Source organism: Geotrypetes seraphini, chromosome 5, assembly GCF_902459505.1.
Source record: "Geotrypetes seraphini chromosome 5, aGeoSer1.1, whole genome shotgun sequence".
NCBI lineage: Eukaryota > Metazoa > Chordata > Amphibia > Gymnophiona > Dermophiidae > Geotrypetes > Geotrypetes seraphini.
In genome coordinates, this window is record NC_047088.1 from 27,558,812 (window position 1) to 27,573,089 (window position 14,278).

The window sequence follows — 14,278 nt, forward strand, 5'->3', positions numbered from 1 at the left end:
ACATGCGTAGTTTGTACACAAGAACTGTTTCTTGTCTTCCTTTTGAACATACAATAGTTTGATCCTGACTCATTTTGTGCGTTTCTTCTATGGCTGCTTCCTTTGAGTTCTGTGCTGGCAAAATTTTGTTTTGTTTTTAGAAGCTTAGCAAGTTGTAAATTTTCTCTGTGCTTATTTGGATACCTAGTTACTGACCTTAAGGAATGCGATTCTGGTTTCTCTTTCTGACTGAAAGCCATATTTTTCTATTTGACAGTCTGAATTATATAAAGCACAAATGCACTTTTGACTATTGTTCTTTGCTTTCATTATCAGGGTCCGTGCATGAATGCTTTTGCCCCTTCCCCCCCGACTTCCCGGTTTGGGCTTCCACTGACAATGTTATAAGCAGTACGGTGAGAATCATGATTCCACTGCTTGTCACTTTTCTTTCCTCCGGTATTATCAAAACCACTATCAATCCTGTTGTCAAAGCTGATGGCAACCCCCGCTTCGTCCTAGACTTTAGGGCTGTTAATGTTTTGGTAATTCTCATTGCACCTATTGTCCCTGATGTTTCTTCCTTTCTCTCCTCCATTCCATCGGCAGCCAATGTTTTTTTTTCTGTCATTGTCCTAAAGAAAGTTTTTTTTTAGTCCCTGTTGATGAGGCTTTTCAGCTCCTTTTTGCCTTCACCTTTCAGCAACAGTATACCTGGTGTGGAATGCCCCAGGGCTATGTTGACTCCATTGTCCTCCGGGCTATTCTACAGCCATGCACTGCCCCTCATGGTTCTGTCCTCATTCTGTACCTCTTTTTGTGTTCCATAATTCAGGAGACCTGTCAGGCTGATAGTTTGCACCTTTTACTGGTTGTCTGTGTGTAGTCACAAGGTGTCACGAAATAAACTGCACTGGTGTAAATCTGAAGTGAAATACCTGGGTTTTGTCCTGTCTCACGGTCAGAGGAAACTCTGCACTTCCAGCATTGCTGCTGTTCTGGGTCTGCCCCGCCCAGCTACCAAGAAAGACATGCTTATATGATTGGTTACTGCCGCCAATGGATCTCTGATTGTTCCTTCTATGACCAGATTCTGAGACAGACCCTGGGTTCTGAAATGACTGCTCTTATCAGATGGACTCATGAAATGTTGGACATTTGAGATGTGCTTTGGTTTCTAGCCTAGGCCTGGGTATTCCTGATTATGACCATATGTTGTATCTCTTTGTTCGGGACCATTGTAACACCATGAAGGGAGAACATGGCTGTAAGTTACGCTCTGTTGCCTTTTTTTTTCTATAGTCATTCCTGTTCAAGTTCATGGCATGCTTGCCTACTTGAAAGCCCTGGCTGCATGTGCTATGGTGGTAGAGATGGTTACTCCTCTGACCCTTGGTCACCCCATTACCCTTCACACTTTTCACGATGTCCAAGCCCTTCTTTTAAATGGGCTTCTGGGTCTCAAGGGTGAACAGGATTCTCTTCCTCTCTTTTTTCACAGCTTCAGTCCTTTGTTACCCCCCTCTGAACTTGATGCCTGGCGTTTGGCGGGTGCCCAAAGCCGCCCTTTTGGACGGACTTTGGTGCAAAGAGGGGAAACCCTGGATACCAACTGCTAGCTCTCCCTTATTCATTGCCCAATATCATGGTATTGGTTATCGTAGTGCTCGCTCGACATTTTAACTTCTTGCTAGTGATATTTTCATTCTTGACCTTTTGCTCCTTGCTACAGATATATATAGCTCGATAGCTACAGCTGGCACGTTTGTGAATTGAAAACAAATTGGAAAACACAATTCCTTTCTATTGTTTTAGCTGAAATTAGGATGTTGCTAATTTAAAATGTTTTTTCTTTTTCTTAGCAGTAGTTCGGATATATACATAGCCATCCCAGATCAGTTTTGGCACAGATATTTCTAATGTTTTCCAAGGGTCCTCTTTATCACTGCAGAGATAGAGACGCTCCAAAGAGACATTAGCTTTATGCCTTTTTCCGAATACGAGATGGTTATGATATACATTATTTGTAGTTTTGGTTTTTTTATATCAATGTGTTTATTTGCAGAGTTAAATTCAGCCCTGCACACTTGACAGATGGAATAATAGCTTCACGCTTAAAACTTTATGTTTTGTCTGTGTCATGTCTACTTGCTTTAGTTTAGTGGGTACCCCAGGATACATAACATTGACCATTTCTAGAGCTCTTTTTCCACTTCTTATTAGTCTAACTGCGCAATGTTCTTTTACTTATAGCTTTCATATTCTGAATATAGTTTAGTTAGGGGTTATATGTTTAAGAAAAAGTTTTACTTTATACAGCGTTTATTTCGTGGTGCTCCCTACATATGATCCATTCAGTATATATTTTTGAATACATTCAGTACATTAGTATGGTCTCTCTGAAGTGCCATAATAGTTATATGAAGCACGCAAAAACATATCTTTTTGGATTGTTCAATTAAGAACCTTAAGTAACTGAATATTGTCTCTCTTTTGCCATAGCTATACTAAGTAAATGTATTGGTATCGTCACATGTTGCCACATTCAGTACAGGCAACATGGTTTCTCTCTTGTTTTCTATCTCTTTCTGCATGCACAGACATCTGGCTGCTCTCCCTTTGAGATTCTCACGGGATGACCTTTCCCCGCCCCATGGGTAGACAAACCCTCAATAGTTGAGAGTAGTGATCTTCCCTTGATACAGGAGGAATACATCCGAAAGCTCATTGAAATATTAGGGCTTGTTCAAAGAAACGTGTCTTGTACTTCTCCTTTCTCTCCACAGATTCCTACCCATTTTTTCCAGCCTGGTGATCGTCCAGCTTTTCAAGGATCAGAAGCAGACAGATTTCCCCTTTGGCCTTCCCACTACTGCGATCGCTGTGACCAGGACCGCTGTACTCACTGAGGAGTTTCCTGTTTGGATCCACGCAAGTTGCTTGAAGAGGGTTAACCTAAAACCGCAGAAGCAAGTCTTCCCTGCGCAGATTTCACCTCCTCCAGTGGAACATGATGATCTCATTGCAGCATTCTACCAACTTTATCATTCTCTTACTGGCAACACTGCTGCTAGTTTTTCTTCCTGTATGGATCATTTCTAATTGGGTCTACAGGGATGATGTGTTCTGGGTCCACGACACTTTCTGCCCATACCCATCTGTAAATGACACTCCTGCTGTAAACAGCACCCTCGGCACCTCTTTGCAAACACGACGTCAAGCTGGACTACTCCCTCAAAAAGGGTTGCCCTTCAATTGGAATCCAGAAAGACAGATAGTATTCTACCCTTTGGTATACTTCCAGCAGTGTGCCCGTGGTCACCTTCACTTTTGAGTATTGTGACATTGTGGACTGTTCATCAATTGATATCCCAAGGCTGTGTCACTGGTCCTCAGAGATTCCTAAAACTAAAGACATATGTATATATATATGTTACTGACTCACATTGGGAGGATAAGTGTGCATTCTGGGGAGCGGTAGGGTGGAATATTGATACTGACTGGGTTTATAAACCAGAAAGTACTCTGAAAAAAAAAGTGGACCAAAATGGTAAATCACTGCTTATTCATAGGACCCTTCGTAAGGTTGGAAACTGTTATAGGAAAAGTGTTCCTGCACAAATTATTAAGCTTTATCTTACTATTGACAACCCTAGACCTACTGATGAAGGTATGTACATTATGGGTATGTGGTTTAAGGGTGGGTCTAGCTATCCGACCCATCAGTTTTTCTTATGGGATCTATCTACCTTCTCTAATTTTACCTATCCCCTTTGTGCACTGTGGTGTTCTAAATATCTTTTGCTGCCTGGACAGAAAAAGCTTGATATTGCCGTTACCATCTATAAGGGTAATTACACATGTCATGTTTTTAATCTGACACAGGGTAGTTTTGTAGGTAATTTACCCCCAGGTTATTGTTCTGTCTTGGCTCATAGGTATGCCCCATTGTTGCAGCATCAGATTTTCACCCTAGGTGATATTTACTGGCTCTATGGAGACTTTTGGCTCCGTGTTAAGCTACCCAGCCAGTGGATAGGCCAGTATGCTTTAGCTAAGGTTACCATGCTCCTGCATATTTTTTCTGAAAGGCACCCTTCCTATTCACATGGTTTTTCCGCTTTTCTGTCTTGATATAAATCTGATTTCCTTGGTTGTTTTGATCCGCATGTATACATAGATGCTATAGGGGTCCCAAGAGGGGTCCCAGATGAATTTAAGACCCGAGCTCAGGTTAAGGGTTTGAGTTCCTTATTCCCTTTGTTACTATTAATAAGAATGTTGATTGGATTAATTAAATTTATTATAATCAGCAACGCTTTGTGAACTACTCTAGGGACGCCTTGCAAGGTATTGCTGATCAATTAGGCTCCACTTCTCAGATGGTTTTCAAAATCGCATGGCCTTTCAGAAATCAGCAGACCTCTTTGCTGAGCTCAAATGTAACTCTGGTTTATCTAATTCTTGGGATCAGCACTTTAGTTGAATGCAGGGTTGGGTAAAAGACCTTTTTATTGTTATAATCTCTATTATTATCTGCACTCTTGTCTCTTATGTAATTTTTTTTGCCTGCTCATGCCCTGTGTTATTCGTATTACAGCTCCTAAAACCCCTCCTCAAGAGACATATCTAGAGTATGTCTCCCTCCAAGCTCATGCTGTGCATTTATGACGTCATTTTCATGACGTAAGAGGGGATTGAAGGGACACGTATCTCCTAGTTTTCCTTAGGCTATGTTTGAAGCTGTAAGAAAACCAGACCCTGTTTGTTTTTCCTTCTCTGAAATACTACAAGGCCATTTTATGTTTGAGAAGATGTGTGTTATCTTGTTGTGAAGTGAATTCAATTGTTTTCATAGCTGTATTTGCAAGCAGCTTTAGATAAGACTAAGGCTCTGCTGACCACAGCACCCTTTGGACTTCAGTCTTTAGATAATAAAATGCTTGTTATTTTCTTTAAAGTTTCATGTGACCTGTTTCCATATATGGTTTGTATTTACGTCACATGCTGACAACACTGATTCATGTAAAATGATATAAAAGGGATGTAAAGCTGACAATAAAGCGGACATGTTTTTGGGAGATAATTTCTTGCCTCTAAGATATGTCCCCAGATGCATCTGTCTTACAAAATGACAGAGAGAAAGTATGGGGCAGGAATTGGGACCTAATCCTTTTCAGGGTGCACAGAAAAAACTCAATCCAGATCTTGACTCAACCCTATTCTTTCCCCTAATATATATATATATATATATATATACAGAATATATACAAATGTACAATGTCAACTGTCTTTCCCTATCACTAGCCTGACGTCTAATATATAAAAATTAAAATAAAAGGTTGTACTTACAATTTGTACAGTATTAATTCCGTACGGTCTCTGTGTGACTAGAAATATATTTTGTGGAGTTTTGGAGTCCAATTACGGCATAAAAAGTGGACCACGATGTGGCCCCCAGTCCTGCCACAACTGGCCCCCCCAAAGCCCCCCCTCACACAGGAGCACCATCTGCCCAGCACCAAGGCAAAATACTTACGCCCCCTGAACGTGTTTCTCTTTGGAGTTCACCGGAACACCTTAAAAAATAAAATCTGTTAATCACACAAGCGCGTGAAACCCAAGCATGATCACGTCGGGGTCACCACTGAAGTAAAGGCTGCTTTGTTTACCTCATTGGAATAACTACAAGACGGCATTGTATCTTCCGAAACAGACAATATTCGTTTATTGTTAGTATAAAAACTTCCAGTATTATAGCAGCAGAGACATATCAGAAAAATGTATTGTCAGTTCAGAATATGCAATGGAGAGAAGATTGCACCCATATGCTTAGCAGGGGGCTAGCAGATCCCCGTAGTATAAGTAAGTGAATCTCTCTGGCCTTACCTAGAATGCACGTGTTTTTTATACAGAGCAATTCTTCCTTTGTTCCAAAAAGTCCATCCCCAAATTCTGGTTATGTAATTCCCTATTGGTACATAAAATAATATATACCTAACTCTTCCTCTCAGTCCACGCCTCTCTCACCTCCACCCCCCCTCCCCAGTAGGGGGGGGCCTTTCAGAAACAGAGAACTCTTGGTGAACTTTTTCTCCAGCGCTGAGATCTGTAGATGCTAATTAGTGGTTTTACAATTCTGTGCATCTTCAGGATGGTGTCCTTGTATGCTGAAAGTTGGCAAAGGTGACCTTTCAACAATCCAGCTGCTTGGTTCCCATAACTTGGTTCAGAGACAGGGAGCAAATGTTTTGGTACCAAGTTCTCTCATCTCGCTACACCCACATCGTCCTGCAGGGATCCTTGCTCATTATAAAAGTTTTATGGTTTTCCAGGATGCCTGGCATATGAAGTCATACAGCACTGATAACAGTTCAGCAGAACCTTGGAGAAATATCCTCCCAGCAGGGAATGGAGACAAAAACGTTAGCATTGCAAAGGCTGCAGGTGTTTACAGACAGCAAGGTACAGGCTGGGCCTGGCTATGGGAAAATATAGGTCTGTAGTGTCCAGCATACACAAGTGAGGCCAGTATGTCCAGTTGAATCATCTGTATGTCCAGGTTATCCATGTCAATCCCTTTTCAAAATGAGCTGTAAGATTGCATGGTTCTGTTGATATAATTGCCCAACCAGGATTGTTGTTTATTTGCTTGGAATGCTAGCATCCTGTTCAAAAAAGACTTGTATTTACAGCCAATGATCCTGGGGTAGGTTTATCCTGGTAGGGTTTAATAGCACAAAATGAGGTAACAGATAGTTAGGGGTCAGTCCCCAGACTAATTTAAAACAAATACAAGCAAACTTAAATATTACTTGTGCTTCTACTGGCAACCAGTGTAATAATCAAAAATAATAATAATAATAACTTTATTTTTGTATTCTGCCATTCCCAGAGAGTTCTAGGCGGTTCACAGCAATTAATTAAGATTACAAACAGTGAAAAAAAAGCATTGGAATTGCAATACTATAAGTGTACAATAGTAAGGTAAAGTTTATTTACAGGAAAAACCGGTTGTTGACAGTTAAATTGGTTTGGTGGGCACAATAAGAGGGGACGGTGGAGGTTCAGGTGGATTGAGGGGTATTAAGGAGGTGAGGGTGTGTTAGGGGACTGACGTGATCATTTTTCCTCAGCCCAAATATCAGGCGGACAGCCGTATTTAAAATTTTAAAAATAAAATAGAATTTAAAACACATGTGTCAAACACAAGGTCGTTTTATGTGGCCCGTGATAGTGCTTCCGGCCTTGAAGTCATGGTCTGGGAATTTCCCCTTTTCACAGCCCAGCCCCAAGGCTCTGGGTGGTCCCCATGGCCCAGCATGTCTTCCCTCTTCTCTCCACACAGGTCCAATGTCACCCTCACCTTCTGTCAGGCTGAAAAATCTGCCAGCCTCGGCAATGATTCAACAACATTGCCCGCAGCTCCCCTTCTTGCTTTCCGTCTGCCGTGGTCCACCCGGGTGGAAACAAGAAGTTCCATTATTAGAGACAGACCACGGCAGATGGAAAGCAGGAAGAGGAGCCACAGAATCACTGCCGAAGCCAGCAGATTTTTCAGTGTGACAGGCGAGGGCGACATCGGACAAGCGCAAAGAGAAGGGCGAGGACATGCTGGGCCGAGGAAGCCTCCTAGTGTCACACCCGCGCTCCTGTAGACGCAGTGAACACCCGGGAACGTGACTAAAACTCAGATCCAGCGTGTCCCTTACTACCAAGGGATCCTCCAGGTCTTACTTCAGGCACGCTATCTGCCTCATAAGCATGCAAGGTAAAAGAGTCCCAGTCAGAAGTGGCAAAACAAAAATAGCTTTATTCCAGCACTGATTAAATAACTCAAAAATACAGGCTTCAGCTTTGCAGTTCAGTGTACGCTCATATTGCATGAACTTATAACAAAATGTTCAAAATAATGCATTCCAGAAGTTAAAGCTTGACCAGCACTGTATTAAGTACAGTCCCCTGCTTCTGGACTTATAATCAGGTGAGTAACACAGTCCTCTTCACCAGAGCAGTAATGCTTTAAGCAAATAATGTTTTTCAAACAGTTCATAGCAAACAAAATCATTGGTTCTGCTCAAGACCGCAGTAGCATGCCTATGTTTCTCCCTCTCTGAAACGTTGCTACAGAAATTAGGCACAGCTGTGAGATGAGGCAACATACTGGCTCCAGGGAAAAACAAACACTCAAACGTTTGCTCACACTTCAATGCTTTAAAGAATGCCTCAGTTTGGCTTCACAGTAGAGCTTCTGAATTCAGTTCATACAAATTACAGTATCACTAGCAGCACAGAGGTACAAGCAGCAGGAAAAATCCAATTCTCAGACTTACTGGATTTCCATGGGCAATGGCTGGGTCTCAGTGCCTGCATGGCTTGCCTGGACCTCCATGGCTTCTTCCTCTGGCTGCTCCCAAGGCTTTCTGGTAGGATACAATTCCTCTGCCTCTGTCATAGGCCAGTCTGAGAGACTGACTCTCCCCAGCTTACCACTCTCCTGAGTGTCTCTCTCCTGTGTGCTCTTTTCCTGTTCTCAGGAGCTCCTTTATATCCCGTGGAAAACTACTCCCCCTCTGAGAAGGTGGGAGAAGGGTTTTCCACACACTAGCCTGTTTCCTGCTATTACAGGCAGGTTTCTCCCTAGTCTTGGTTTTAACCGGCTGTTCAAATTGTCTCAGATTTCTGACAGTGGTAGGGGCAGGCCTGCCTGGAGTGAGGCTTTTTCTCCAGATCTTATCCTGCCGTTTCTTCTACCTCCATCTTATTATCAGAGCAGAAGTCAGCTTGCTCAGTTAATTGGTTAGTCACCTGATCAGCTCTCCTGCATCTAGGTGCACTGTGTATTCTCCTGCTCACTGGGGCAAAACACGGGACGGATTCGGGTTTATTATGAGAAAAACCCGAAATGGACCTGGGTTTGTCACACTAGACTGTTTTGTGTTTTTTTAAGTACAAATGGGGAAGGTATTAAAAGCAGTACCAGACTGGGCTTGGGAGGAGAGTTTATGGGGCCAGAAACAGAGCGAGAGAGAGATGGTGGGCAATGGTCTGAAGGGAGAGAAGTTGGACCTGGGGTAGTATAGAGGAAGAGGGAAAGAGATACTTGAAGGGAGAACTGTTGAGAAGAGAAAGGGAGCAATGGTAGACATGGGGGGAGGAAGGGAGGGAGGCAGAGGGAGAGATGGTATGGGAGGCAGTTGGGAAGAGAAAGGGAGAGAAGTTGGATCTGGGGAGGGAGGGAAAGAGAAATGTTAGGCCTGGGGGTGGAAGGGAGAGAGAGATGCAGCATCTCTTTTTTTCCTTACATCTCATTGTTCAGCATCAAGGTGGAGGGGGGAGGGGAGGGAAGAAGAATAACAGAAAAGAGAGGGAGCAAAATGTTGGACCATGGGGAAAGAGGAGGAGAGATGTGGTAATGGGGAGTAGATGGAAGGAAATAGGAGGCTGGGAAAGGACTGAGATGGTAAATGGGAGAGCTAGGGACTGAAAGAAGATGGAGAATTGAGAGGTAGCTGAAAATTTATAGAGAAGGGTGAGAAAGAGGGTAAGATTTGAGTGGACAGAGGCAAAAAAGAAAAGAAAAAGTTAAGAAAGCTGAATGGGAAAAATCAACACTTTGGAGACAGGCATAAGGAAGGAATGGAACAAGAGAGAAAAGGAGAAAAAATTGACAGCAGACACTGGAAAGAGGATTAGTAGAAGAAAGACAAAAAGCAGAAAGAGAAATTGGGACCAAGATGATGGAAAAACAAAATGACCAGACAACAATATGTCAGATTTGAAATGTGTATCCTGTCAGAGCTGGTGTTAGACAGCAAGCGTGAACTAGGACCTAAAAGAGAGAGGAAAAAAGTATTTTTTATTTATTTTGTTTATACCACAGAGCCTGTGTGGGTTTGGAAAGGTTGTAAGACTAAGATTAACCCCTCACAGAGCGGCTTGGGACCAGACAGGAAGCGCAAAGGTTGCAATCCTGAATTGTTCGCCGCTCTGCAACCGAAAGACAGCCGTCCAGCAGACCACGCTGGACCACCACCTGTTAATAAAAGGTACCCAGGGGGGAGGGGGGCTGCTTGTTCAGGCTGTTTTGGGCTACTTCTTCGAGCTGCAGGCTGCTCAGGCTTTGGACGCACCTATGTGTAAAGGAGGAAACACGAAGAAAAAAAATAAATTCAGAACCAAATTTTTTTCTTGGTTTTTCCTCCTCTACAGGTGTGTTCGTCTTATAGAGCAAAAAATACGGTAAGTGTACGATGTCTGTGCTAGACATGGTACACTTAAATAATAAGCAGTGGTACTAGTCGCAGCATAAACATAATTTGTTCATACTCATTAACCATACCATACTGATTCTTGTATCCCGCAAATGTCAACTAGGAATCATTGCAGCTTACACAATATTAGAAATGATATAGAGGGACAGTCCACATACACATGAATATGTTATAACACGTCAGATAAAGAAGATCTGTGTGCTTTGTTTATTCAGTGTTCAAAGTCTATCATTCATTAAGAACTTCTACAGAGGCTCTCTAGCTACGAAAAGCAACAAGGTAGAATATTTCGACCATGCCAACAACTTCTTCCCTCAGAGTATTTACTTACTGAAAACTTGGCACCTTCTCCTTTTCAGCCCATAACGGCCATTTTCATTGTCCTTCCAGGCCGTCAATAAATGTGCAAATACTGGGCCCTAGGATTATCTCTCTGGTCACCATGGCAACCAAACACTTGCCAAGCTCTAGTCTAACCTGTCTTTTCTTCTATCTTTCTGAACTAAAACTTAGTTTTATAGACTGAGTCATCAACCAAGAGGAGCTCGACTCGGTTTACAATAATGTAAAACATAATACATAAATTTGACAAGAAAAAGTAGACTTAAATAGTTAATTTCCAAAATGTTTAGCAAATAAAAAAGTTTTCAGAACTTTCTAGAATAAAGCAAAAGAACCTAAACTTCTTAATGTAAGTAGTAAAGCATTCCAGAATTCGGTTAATTTAAAAGCAAAGGAATAACTAAATCTCTTAAAAGTTCTGTTTTTACCACTGAGAGAGGGAAATGGGTTGTTGTTATGAGGCAGTAAAACACAAGGCTATCCTGCTGGTTAATATACCACCCTCAGTGTTATGCCAAGACCAAGCTATGGCTCATGGAGGGCATCAACCCTGTAAATCACACTTGCATTGCCCAGCATGGCATTGTGGGCATATTTCACTAGTAACCATCTCTGTCTGACATCTGGTCAAGAAGGGACACAACTCATTATGATGAGGAATACTCTTTAAATTTCTCTGTGTATTCAGTTATTTAAGGCTGAGACATTTCACCTAGTTTTAATAAATGCAGAATTGTTTCATTTCAGGTACTTTGCCACGACATAATCAACTACTAGACTGAGGCAGTTAAAACATGAATGGAGTTCCTCTCTCATCAAGAAGTAAAGAACATCCTTTATCGACTGAGATAACGTTTTTTTGCCAAATACATGTGGAAAGTAATTTTTTACTTGTAACAATTTTTGATTGAGCACATCAGAAATAGAGAAAAAAGACAATGAATACAACAGAGAACACAAGGGTGGCACCAAAAGCCATATATATCAGATGTCCCCCAATCCCCATAGCCCCACCACCACCACCCAAACCCGCCTCCCCACTCTCCACCTCCATACAACAGTAACCCAAATAAACAAAATTGGGAGAAACTGCCAAAGGAATCCAACCCAAAAGAGAAAACAGCATTGAATACAGTAGCGAATGCTGCTAGCAGAACAAAGGAGTTACCCACAATAAACTAGTAGAAAAAGAATAAGCCACCTAACCCATCCAGTAAGGAGGTCTGAACAAGAACCAAGCAAAAGCAGAACCGTCAGGTTCCTGGACTCTAATGAGCCCCAAATGATCGTATAATGGACCTCCCAAAGAAGAAAGAAAGAGAGAAAAAAAAAAGAATTTTGGAAAGTAATTTTAGAACAGAGGGCTAATTTAAAAATAAAAAATCAATCCACACTTGTTTTATAAAGACAAATCACTCCGTTTAGTTGCCTTTAAACAAGAGGTTCCTATAATAATCCCCAGCAGCACACAAATGCTCTCACACAAAGTTACACCTGATTCAAGGAAAGTGCAGACAGGTGGAGCAGCGTTTTTGAAATCAGAAGACAGACATCCAGTTTATAACATGAGATGGATGTCAGTTTTGGACATGTATTTTGCAACAGGAAATACGTCAAGATTTCATGTTCAAAAATACTTGAGATGGACGTCCAGCATGTTATAAACTGGAATGTCCAACATATGAATGGCAAAAAAGCAAGGACATAGACATTTGTCTGGCAGCACTCTTAGAAGAATGGCCACAGACATATCTGCAGAGCAGAGGGGCAGCCTAGTATTTAGTGCTGTGGGCTTCAAACCAAGGGACCCAGGTTCAAATCCGTTCTAATGCTTATTTTGTATTTGCGAACTCTCCGGGAACAGAAAAATACCTATTGCACTTAAATGTACACCTTCAATAACATTCAGGCTTGTATATGGCTTATTTATTTAGGTACAATAGGTATTTTTCTGTTTCTGGCAGGCACACATTTTAAAAAAATTAAGTGGGATTTGAACCTAGGTCTCTTGGTTTACAGTCCATTGCACTAACTACTAGGATACTCCTCAGATTTGCTTCTTTCTTTGCTAAGAATGCCCATAATACTTGAAACTGGAAAGGAAAACCAGATTCACTTTCAGCAACTACTGATTAAGGAAGTGTCATGCTTTAAACCCTTCAGTGGCCAGCTGCTCAATCAGAGCACTTTTCTGTAACCTAAACAATCCTAAAACAGGTCTAACTTAGAACATCCTGCTTTTTAAGATTTGTTGTTTCTTCCTATTCTTTTATCGCTGTTGGATGTCCTGATTTTGAACCCTCCTTAGTTCTAATCATGGCCCCTGTACTATTTGGTTGCACTGTAGTGTTGGATATCCTTTTTCTGCCTTTGCAAAATTGGGTTTTGAACATGTCAAGCATATCCAAATCCAGACTTCTTTGAAGCTGCTTTCAATTCCAAACTTCAATCCTCCTGCTAAGCACAGATACCTCTCTTATCACTCCCTCTGTAATTCCTCTACTATCTACTATCCTCTAATATCTGTCTTATCATGTCTTCTGTAATTCCCTCACTTGAGAACTGTGTATAGATGCACCTTCTTGTCCACTTTGTCTGTCTTGACTAGATTGTAAGCTCTTTTGAGCAGGGACTCTCTTCTACGTTTTGATGTACAGCAGAATGTAGGTCTAATAGCGTTATAGAAATAAGTACGATGTCCACTAGGGCATTCTGATATGTCCATATGCTTTGAAAATAAGTGCCATACCTATTTTATCAAATAAAATATGCACATATACAACAGCTCCACACAAATGCAGATCTCAGGAACACCTACAAGCAGACCTCTTAAAAAGTACGGTACACATATGCTCCTATTGGCACGCGTTACCTAACACACACATACATTCGCACAATTTTGTAAAAGCCATTTCCAAACGTATAAAATTCCACACACAAAAAAGATTTAGAAAATTTTATTTATTCATTGGGATTTATTAACTGCCTAATCATGGTAGAGATCTGGAATGGATTTCCTGACTCTTATCAGCCTGATAGGCCAACTACAACTATTTCGTAAATCCCTGAAAACTTTGCTGTTCTTTGCCATATTTAAAAGGCTTAACTACAGCATCAACGAAATGATAATACTATAGCTTTTATTTCTCTCATGCTCCTCTTTCTATGTACTCTAATCTTAATTACCAAATTTTTCGCTCCATAAGATGCACTTTTTTCCCACCCAAAAGTGGGTGGAAAACTCGGTGTGTCTTATGAAGCGAAGGTACAAATTTTGATATTCTCCCCCCCATACCATTGTAAAACCTGCCCGCCACTGCCGCACCACCTTTTTAAATCCACCCACCCACCCTCTGCACCACCATTTTTTTAACTACCCCACCCCATCTGTCCATCCGTCGTCGCAGTTCCCCCTTTTTCATCTGGTGGTCCAGCGCCCTCGTCTTATTTCCCGGCCAGCGGCGAAACAGATCTGCAGCGCGTACTATAGGAGCAAGCTTTACATGCTCCTCCTCGGCCCCGCGCTGCTTTCCGAATGGCTGCCACGAATGGTGGGGCTCGCGAGAACTTACGGCAGCTATTCGGAAAGCAGCAAAGGGCTGAGCAGAAGAGCGTAAAGCTTGCTCCTGACATCCACGCTGCTGATCTGCTTCGCCGCTGGCCGGGAAATAAGGAGGAGCCCG